The following is a 10763-nucleotide window of genomic DNA, read 5'->3' as shown; positions in this document are numbered from 1 at the left end:
GCCACCGCGGCGGGTAGTGATGCAAAACTATGTGCCAAGTTGTTGCAATATGATTAGACGATATCAAAGTTCATGCATATGCATTTGCGATTGTGTCAATATTTTTCTTCAAGGAAGAACTGTAGTTATATCGGCAACATGCATATGTGCAGGAATGTTTTTCATGTGGTTTTGGCTTTACAAAGCCGTCCACACCAGTTTCACTTTTGGTTCCTTGCAACAACATGCTTGGCACCCAAAGTTATCTTTGGCCGCATATTTGTGATACCCCAGGAATTGGCATGCCGAGCCTCTGCCATGTTCTTGGCAGCAGAACGGGTGGGATGCGCCAGCTAGCACTGCTTAGGGTGACCAAGTAGCGATAATTAAATGCACTGATATGCTGTGCCACACCTTTAAACTGACTTACCTAAAAGGTAAAAACCACTGATGTTCACGAATTACAAAATGTAGAAATAAGCTAAAAGAACATTTTACAGCAAAAAAATAATGGGTATTAAGAGAAAACTTTTAGCACTGCTGGGGCTCAAACGAATGCTGTTCACTTCAAAAACCACAATTCTACCCCTAGCCTAGGATGGGCAGTTGCTCCAAAGACCAAGAGCGTTTCAAGCGAACCAATAGCGCTTGCGTACAGGAAGTCAGGGGCTTACGTCTATCTGGAAAGAGAATGCCGTGAACAAGTATCACACCATACAGTCCCAAATGATGCACCAAGGTGTATACTGCAGCAGCTGAATGGCCTTCACGTTATCGGCAGCGCTCAACTGCAAAACGTTTCGCCCGCACCGTTGGCGCTCACCTGTCTCATCTGTGTCCCCATAGGCACATTGACACCAGGCCGACAGTCGGCCGACATGGCACGGCGTCCGCAAGCTGTCAGAGCATATGTCACCACATCAGTGCCAACCATCGGCCCCTTGACAGCAAAGCACCGGTGTCCGCACGCAGCCTGCCGACTTGTCTCTGGAGCAATAAAGATTGCGGAAACAAAATTATAAATGCGGTATATAGAACATTTCGTAGGCGAAACAAACAACAGACTAAAAAGGTACCCCACCCTGGATTGGGACCTGCACAGTGAGACGCACCTTTCACATTGCTCTATACCAGTGAGCCACAAGAGTAACCTGGTGATACAACAGGTATATCAAACTGTGGACAACCCTTTCACGTCATACATTGCTGTTTCTTCACAGGATTGCGGCATTCCAGGCTGCTTAGTTGAAAAAATGAATAATGGTTGTGCAGCAACCCCCTAGCCCCCACGAGTAACTGATCACATGGGAGTGTATTGCTTAAAGGGGCCATACAGACAAAACACAACTATAATTCATTCGAAAGATTGCTTCGTGAGAATCATAGTTACACCACTTTTAACATAAACTTCGCTCAAATAAGCAATACAATTCTGAAGGGAATGGCCATGCGACCCACTAGCTCATTTCCTGCAACAGACCCTGTGATGTCATACACGCCAGCTCTGCGATTGGGTGAGGCCGGCAAAAGCAAACGCAAATTAGGCAGAGATTATAAGCTTGCCGCACGAGCTATGTGCGCTTAAATTTAGGGCACATTCTTTTTATAGCAGTAAGAATGGTGGGTTAAACAGTGGAAGTTACCAAAATACACGTAAATATAGAAGTACCGATGTGTACTGCTGTTGGTACTGCGCACACTATGCTTGTTTAAGCTGCACAGCGCTGCAACACTTTGGGGTTGTCTCAGACGACACTGGCCGATTGGCGTAAGCGACGCTGTCTTATGTCACCGTATTTGTCGAGTGAACACCATGTTTCACGAAACAATTATTTTCTACCTCAATAAAAACCCAGGTACAAATACAACAAAAGACAAAGCAAAGGCAGAAAACGGCCCTTTGCAGTATGGTGGCACCATCTAGCTTCACTAACGGTAAATCAGGCTCCACAATCGGCTGGAGAGCAGTTCTTGTGATGTCATTGCAGACGTTGCAAAAACACGATTTAGTGGGAGAATCACAATTTTGACTTCAATTGATTAATTTTTCAATAAATAAAGCATCGCTTGCTTCCGGACAAGAGCTGGGGGCACTATAAAACACGAAATCTTTTGAATAAAACAAACGTGTATTTTCTCTGCATGGCCCCTTTAAAGCAAGAAAACATAAATTCGTCCTGCAAAAGTTCTCAGGGCTTAATGTTATGCTTTACAATAATAGCTTCAGCTCATTTTTTTTCTTTCACCTTCATTAACTTCAATACCTTTTCCTACTCTATATATTTTCTGCAAACATACTTACTGCACACACATAAGCAGTTTAAATTGCAGTGAAACAGTTAGTTGAACTTTGTAAGCCAATGCATATTGAACATGCACTAGTGTGGAGTTATTTTGACTTCATGAACTTTTTTAAGCTTAACACACTTAACAAACAAGAAGATAGAGCCTCACTGGAGCTCAGTTTTCACTTTGCGATTGATTTTAGACGGCCTATAAGTAGTTTGGCCAGCCATGCAGTAGGCGCAGTCAAGCCAATTCAAATCTGTCTTATGATAGAGAGGAAAGTGAGGAACGCATCCACATCACCCACGAACCCATGTCAACTCTTGGATGACTGATGCCCTGACTAAAAGAGCGCCTACCAAAAGAAAAAGCACAAGGGTTGTTTCCGAAATTTATTACGCACAATGCCCTGCCAACTATATCGGCGAAACCAGGAACTTCCCAGAACGACTCCGACAGCACCAGGCCAATGTCCAGGAATCTCACATACAGTGCAGTGCATTGTCTGAATGCTTAAAAAAGCTGGCCACTGCAGGTGTTTGGAAGCAACACAAGTTACTTCTGAAGAATCCTTGAGTCGTGCCACTGACAGGAGACTTGGGGAAAGCTAAGAAAATCTCTAGGACCCTTTCCCCCATTTATACTCACAGCTTCTAATGCAAGTAAAAAAAAATAGCCTTCTTATATAGCTGCTGCTTATGGTCGAACCCAGTGAACCCCCAGTAAAGGAACAGATATGGCTCCGAAATGTTAGGAAAGCTTGGAGTAAGGGCCCTTGTTGGAGCATTTGCGTTTTCCTCAGTCTTCACCGAAGTAGACAATTTTGTTGACGATGCTCACAATCAGATATCACGTACATGTGCTCCATGCCTAAAACACGGTACTAAGATACATTTCAATTTGATGTAACCGGATATATTAGGAATACTTCTGAAAACACAGAGAGAAGGTATTCCAAACACAGATGCTTTATGTTCCAAACTTGTACTATTAAGTAGTGTTAACTTTTCAAACCAAACACATATCTCAATATTGAATCACTTGAAATCATTTAGAGAGATACAATATTTCGCTTGGCACACGTGAAAGTGACATTACTGGCACTTCATCAAACAGCTTCTCAAACTGTACTTGTCAGTGTGACAGCGGTCTCCAGAACTGTTCTTTTGACAGCTTAATGTGAGGCACAAACTTTCTCCAATTAACTTCCTCAAGCTCAAAAATGCTAAAAAGAGGTAATGCAAGCCAATGGAAGCATTTTGTTTAGACAGAAAAACAGCACACCAAGCGAGAATGATAAAGACAAGACACCACACAGTGCTGCGATGTCCCATCAAGTCAGCGCTGTGTGGTGTCTCGTCTTCGTTTCCCCTTTTGTGCTGCTTTTCTGTCTAAGGACGAGAATGTTGTGCATTCCCGAACTTTGTGACAATAGTGAGTATGTAAAGCTAATTTAAAATATCCTTTGGTACATTTGGCTCCACCCTTGTGGCTAGATTTTCATTCTTTATTCTGCCAATGTGACCTGAATTGCAAAAGCCGATGGGACAATCAGCCAAGTAAATTTATCATAGTAAGTAGAACATGTAAAATGCCGCTGTGTCAGCTGGCAAGAGCCACAATCAAGTAGTTTCGAAAAAGGCTGCGTCTGAGGTCTCTACGAGGGCTCTCTAGTCATCCAGTGTGGTGTTGCCGGCGTCACTGCACACAATCATTGCTGAGACAACGTCGGCACCATGCGTCCCGGTGTGAGCTTTCTGTGGCTGCGCCTGTGGTAGACCACTCAGCAGGAGGTAGCATCTGGCCTGGGGACCGTCGCTGTTGCAGCAGAAGGCACCTGGAAGGATCCAGAAGTGTTGCTTTGTGGGGACCATCAGGGCATAGGCTGACAGGCGTATACGCTGGATGCAGGCGCCTGACCTTCACTGCTGGGGTTGCCAATGCACAGGTTGGAAGTACGACTCAAAGGCTGGGATCGATGCAATGCCAACTTACTCCAGTCTAGGCTTGCGTGGCAATGTCGAGGACTGGCCACATCCTCCTGGCTCGCTCTTCTCAGGCCGCCCGCCTCTCGTGCTCCTTGCCCCTGCTTTCCTGTTCACCCACTTGTCACAGGCTTAAATCTTTTTTCCTGGCAGTTGTGTCATTCTTTCATTGGTTCTTCTATCAGCTGTGCGGGTCGTTGTTCCATTCGTGACTGCCACATGTGTGATATTTGCGGCGTTTTACAACTGGTGTACTTCATGGTAGCCGATTTAAATTTCTTTTCTTCGTTATCTTTGACCTTTCGTTAGCCCTCATCACCCCAATCCCCTTAGGGGATTGCCCCTTAAACCATTTTGGCAACCACAACGGACATTTCGCAAAAAAATGCTGCGTCTGGCACAATTTACCTTCCCTAACGTAACATCTCGTACAATTATTTAACGAACAAAAAGCAACAATTTAAAACACCAAAAACTTACCTAAGCCTTGAATACTATAATTCAAACTAAACAAAAAAAATAGGGGAGGCCTCAGCCGGATTTGAAGCACTGTCTTTGGTACCAGGAGGCTAAGACAGAACCTCTACACCACCATGGCAGATGGTCTGCCCTGTGCCAGCCTAATCTTAAATACTGGAATATCATCAGACGGCGCTCTACCATGGCTGCAGCACTGAGCTGGAGCGTTGTCGGATGGTACTCTAGACGCTGTATTTGAGAAGCTAGAGCCTCAGATTGCTGCGTCCGTAGCCGCCTTAATCAATGTGAGGAACAAGGCTGGAGGGTACACAGGCGGAAAAGGGAACGGCTGGCCACAATGCCTTTAGCTTATCGCCATTCACTCAGGACGAGATACGCCAAACGCGCTAAGAACCACGTTGACTATCTTCTTCTCATTCGATCCGACTTGTAAACACACTACGCCTCTTGAGCCACCACAACAAGTGAACACAACAAGAATAATAGGCGCAAAATACTTTGTACCACGAACTCGCCACTTCTTCAAATGAAGTAGCGCAACACAGGGCAGGATAAAGAAATGATGCACACAAGCACTGTGTACCTTGTTTTTTCCCTCTGCCCTGTGTTTCGCACAGCTTCATTCGAAGATGTACCGACTTGCTCAACTATGAACCCTGCTGCAGTCACTACGCTGTCAACCGCGCTGTTCAAGGAATCCCGACTAAGCTCAAGTGCGCCCGTGGAGATAATGAATGAGGGTTTGTGCACTAAGCCATTGATGTCCACTGTGCCTATCAAAGCCGTAAGTTAACGGAGACATATGCCCAATTTTTCACAACAGTTTGCCAATTCCATCGCTTTCCACTGTATGGCCCGCCGATCCCAACCAACACGCGCGTGTGTTATGGTAACAATTATCTACATGGTCGCCCCATCGGCACTCTGCCATCTGCAGAAAGGAAGCCCGGTGCTGCGAAAATAAAAGGGTATAGAAAAAATTGGTTACCGCCTCCCCTCTTAAACAGTACCACGATATATTGGATACACCACCAAAGTATGTCGCAACAGAGATACAAAAACATTTTGCAAAGTTATCTCTATACAGAAATCTAATATCCTCGCGATATCGTAATATCTCGATACTGCCCAGCCCCGAGGTTCCACAGTGGTCCAAGCACGGATTCGGGAGCCCCAGACTTAAATCTGCACAAGTCCCCACGCAATGCTCATAATATCGTAATATTGCGATACTATCATAATCAGAGTTACTGGATATATTGAGTAACTCTGATCATAATATCGTAATCATAATATCGTAATATCGCGATACTGCCCAGCCCCGAGGTTCCACAGTGGTCCAAGCACGGATTCGGGAGCCCCAGACTTAGATCTGCACAAGTCCCCACGCAATGTTCACAAATGTTCACCTTCAAAAAAAGAGGGATCCCTTTTCGTGCAACAGATTCGCCTGCAAACTAAATTATACGTTGCCGTGCGCACTCCCGAAACGTATACGCCGCTCGGCGAGCTGTCGCATTTTCGACAGACGTCCTAAAAATTTTGCGATGCCTGCGAGGAGCTAAAACGTCGCAGTGAAAGGAGTACGGTCAAGTAATTGGAAGGTGGAGGATTGGGAGGCGATTTCGAGAACATGAAATCAAGGAGCGAAAGCAGGCGGCTACAATTACAAATAAAGAATAAACTATAATTAAAGATATAAAGTCTGGCTGAGGGGAGTTCCTTGGGTGAGGAGGTGTTTTGGCAACGCTAACCAGGACTTCGGTATCACCCACGTTTAGTCAGCTGTAAACACAAAAATACAGAACACGAGAGAAGCAGGCGCTACCTTTTTTGTTGTTATCACTGTAATAAGAAGCGCGCAGTATCAACCTCGAAAACCGAAGCAGCAGTGCCGTAGGGCCTTTTCTTTGGTGCCTCGTCTCGCCTATTTCGCGAAATCTGTGAAGAGCGCTTAACGCTAGCGGTTAGCAACCTGAATCGCTCTAAAATACTCCGCAACAGGTACGCTACGCTCCACTTCGGATAACGAAATCACGGGAAAACACCTTCGTCCACAGTTAGATTTGTGGCATTAGCAGCACCAAAGGGGCGGTTCGTAGTAACGATTGGTACGGCTGGAGTCTCGCGGAAAAGTCAGTACAGCGCACAAACAAATTGAGTTCTTACCTGAAGTTAAATTCGCAGCGCATGCACTAGATCACCCCGCATACACACATCCAGTATGAAAACATGTAAACAAAGTACAAAGCAAACGCTGGATACGGCACGGCTATTGCTGGCTTGGCTATAGCATGCGGCGTGCAAGTAAAGGAGTGTGTGAATAAGAAACATTTCTTGTTTCTACGCGGGGTGTACGAAATGATGATGGTCTTGAAAATTTTTATTCCGGCGTAAGGTGCGAGTTGTGACGGTCATAAATTTTTTCACTAATTGAGAAACTCTATGGTGGCGGTTACTCATTGCCTCTCAAGCACCCTGCGACCTGATTTTGCCCCCAATCCTTCAGCCTTGTTTCCGTCGTTTTGTCCTCCCTGATGTGTTCTCGTGGGCAACCTGCAGTGTAGAAAAGTGTTGGATGTTCGCACGTTTCAAAGGGAATCCGTATCCGTAGGAGTTCCCTTGTTCGGAAAGACAACTGCCACATAACAGAAAGCAAAGGCAAAAGAGCTTCATGCTTTTGTAGATTTAACGTACTAGTGCAGCTTGCGTATTGCCACCTAGACGCAAGCCAAGAAGAAATGCCCAAACCCCCACACAACAACACGATAAAAAATTTACGCAACGACCTCAGCTGGCACCCGGTAAAACGTCTTAGGGGTCACAACTGTGGACACTGGAGAACACCAGATACAGATGCACTGAATGCCTCTGCCTTCACAAGTAGGGCCGGAATTGGACGCACCTACGAAGTAAAGTGGAAGTCCTGGCCTATGATGTTTAGGGGGAAAAAAACTACGAAGTAAAGTGGAAGTCCGGGCCTATGATGTTTAGGGGGGAAAAAAAAGTGGGAAAACACGCTACTCAAGAGGAGCTTGTACCTTGTCTCTCCTTTTGTGTAGCTTGTTTTTTCACTGTTTTTTTCCTGAACACCAACGAAAAACTTCCTGAAAATTCTTATGTTGCAAAGGAGACCACAAAGTGTTATCCCGCCTGCGCCGGGCGGGGACGAAGGGTCGCCGGACGATAACAGGACGCAGATCGCCGTGATACACAGCGCTTCATTTTGTGAACCTGGCTCGGGGAAAGGAAAACCCACATGATGTACTGACATCACGATAACAAGCTTCCAAGGTTGCAACGTCAAGCTACAACACAAAGAATACCCGCTCTGGCAAAAAGGGGGAAATTCAAGGGCAGCACCAATGCGTGGTACGCGGATTATATCCAGCTGTCTCGGTTTAATTTGGTTTCACACATTCCCGAAACAAAATTCCCAGCACACTGTGAAAATGCGAAAGCATGAATGTACAGTAATTGCACGTGTAATGAACGCCTGCGACGTCGTCTTCCGCCGAGCGTTGTAAAAGGGCTTTGTAATCGCTTGATACGCTTTTCTTTGCGGTCAGCAATAAGGCTTCAGAATGGCTTCGATGGAATATTACTACACAACTTACGGAAAATGACAGGCGCCCACATTACACAGAAGTACACCACAGCGCGGTATTAGGCCCCCAAGAAACAGCACAAAAAGCTGCAATAAAATCTAAAGGAACAGCAGTGGATATTGTTGCGCAGCACAAGGACAAAAAAAAAAAAAAAAGAAGCCTGCATGTATGACTGAGCACAATTCAACAACCCCCAAACAGACGGGGGTTAGAGATAGGATCGAGTCTCCAAATGCAGACAAGCCCCGACCAACAAAATACAAAGTATGCAAGTTCGCGCTGCCTGAAATATACGAAGTGGACGCTGGATGTGACTCTGAATAAGCATATCGAAAATTCAGGGAGTGACACTTCGGATGACTTGAGTGCGCGGGTTGCGAGAGCACATTGTATTTCAAGCTGTGCGGTCCTTCATAGGTGTGTGGTGACTGTCTCCTGTTGCGATAAATGTAGGAATCATGCCTGGCATATAACCTTCGACGTAACAATTGCGCTGGTGTGTCGGCTGGTAGCTGCACCAAGCGGCTGACTGTTTGCTCGCAGCGTGGCATTTTTGTGTTTCTTTGAATAATCTTCTAAGGTGTACTTCAGTGGTTTACAGTGTTTCACAGCAGCTGCTGAGGTAAAAGCTTCAGATTCCGTAGGGTCAGCATGTGACATACACATGTGCAGTAGTGCGATTGTCCTTGCACGGCAAATCGCCCTTTTTAGCAACATGAATTTGCTATAAGGTACACGTGCTTTGCTACTTTTCATTAACATATTACTCGAATGCAGAGCTCCAGTGGTGGGATTGTGCCCTTCCTGTTATCATTACGATTGTTTTCCTTTTGCGTCGTTTCCACTTTTCACTGGAACCCTCGACATTAGCCTTCTTCGCCGGGGACCCAAGCAGCTCACATGTGGCGGGAGAGTTTACGCTCCTTCTCTGAACCATCCCCTTTTCAGCCCAACCGCCTCCAGCGATGCAACTCATTCGCTACATAAAACACAAAAAGATCCGACTCCAACGACTCTCTCTAGACTCCCATTTTCATAAATTCCCAATATCTGCGGAAGTTTTCCGCAAATAATATTTAGCTGATGCCTTACATCTATTCCCCTGGAACAATATTCCGCAAATTGTACGCATCCCCCTTTAGACCCCGAAATATCGTTACTGCTTCTCCAGAACCATCGCAAATCTCCGCCGTAAGCTCACATGGCACTGCCCCATATTCTCTCGATGCCACAATTTTTCACCGCCGTTTTCCGATCCTTCTACCACCCTGATCGCAAATTTTTTATTTAAAAGCAGTCTAGCGTGACCGGTGTAACGTTCGTGTAGGTCGACTGCTGCACCAGATCTGGCCACCACCATCGATTTTCCCAACTCCTCGAGCATATCTAGGAAGTACCTACATCATCATCCTCCATGCTCCAAGGCAACAACTGCTGCAACATCCCATATATACCACACACCGTTCCCTCCGTGGCTGCAGGGCCTTCCTAGCCAATGAAAGTTAATTCGTGTCTCTGTTACTTTGACTGAGAGGCTTGGCCAATCACTCTGCTTTAGCCCTACATATACGCTCTTAACACGACACGCTTTGCTACCCTCGCATTTTGAGTTCCCGAAATGCTCTTTAGGCCTCCAGTAGTGTGACCGTGTAGTCTTATCATTTCTCTTCACTCATTTCCATGTTCTATTTCTACTTCTCCTTTGGATTAATGGTGCGTACCGACCAAGGGAAGGGGGATTGTTTTAACAGCAAGGCTGTCGTAAGTCGGGCTTTTTTGTAAGTCTGCTGTAAGTCGTGTGTCACGAACGGGTGGGAGCAGGTTTCCAGACCCAGCGATGGAGGGTGCAGCAGTCTCATAGGGCCGGGTGAAGACGGAATTTCCCACCGCTGACGTATTCGAATTTGCATGGCGAAGCGCTGCCATTCTCAGGTGAGCTCGCAGCGACAAGAGCGGCTTGAGCGATGTGAACAGAGCGATAAAAATCGCATCATTTTTCCCGCTCCAATTGGAAGGGTGGACGGTCGAAGGCTATTCACTAGTTCCATGTTTTGTTTTACTCAAACCGCGTGGAAGAGGGGATGTGTGCTGGAATTACCTTTGCGAAAACCCGGCATGGAGTGCCAGAACCCCTTAATTTTTCTTTGCTTTTATTCTGTTTCCACTGTCAGCCATCTTTAGGTCGCCTAGACGACGATTTCCGTGCTTTGGGGCTCAGTGTTTTCACATTAAACAATTAATGAAGCCAAAAGACCAAAGACTCAAGTATTTTATTTCCTCCGAAGTACGAGGAGGCAAGCTGGGTAACAGGAGGAGGCAAGCTGACTACAAAAGCCTGACAAAAGCCCCCTTTGGAAAAGGCTAAAGATTACAAAAGCCCCCTACAGTACAATGAATAAGCAAAACTGGCAAGATGGAAAAACGC

At 45.9% G+C, this 10763-nt stretch overlaps 1 long non-coding RNA gene across 6 annotated transcripts in view; it reads right to left on the bottom strand.

The window, feature by feature from the left end:
- Positions 1–7009, bottom strand: part of LOC144158186 (uncharacterized) — a 29171-nt gene extending 22162 nt beyond the window's left edge. For 4 of the 6 annotated variants that reach the window (XR_013319976.1, XR_013319972.1, XR_013319973.1 and 1 more), the window contains exons 1-3: positions 6900–7009; positions 4001–4102; positions 803–966 (exon numbers count right to left, since the gene is read on the bottom strand). This is a non-coding gene — a long non-coding RNA (uncharacterized LOC144158186). Of the gene's footprint in view, positions 1–802; positions 967–4000; positions 4103–4260; positions 5683–6899 lie in introns of all 6 variants that reach the window. The other 2 variants (XR_013319975.1, XR_013319974.1) reach the window with 2 other exon arrangements.
- Positions 7010–10763: the final 3754 nt, after the last annotated feature.

Source organism: Haemaphysalis longicornis, unplaced genomic scaffold (genome assembly GCF_048455015.1).
Source record: "Haemaphysalis longicornis isolate Haplotype H1 unplaced genomic scaffold, Haemaphysalis longicornis Haplotype H1 scaffold_10, whole genome shotgun sequence".
In the NCBI taxonomy this organism is placed as follows: domain Eukaryota; kingdom Metazoa; phylum Arthropoda; class Arachnida; order Ixodida; family Ixodidae; genus Haemaphysalis; species Haemaphysalis longicornis.
This window is presented reverse-complemented; position numbering and strand designations above follow the sequence as displayed.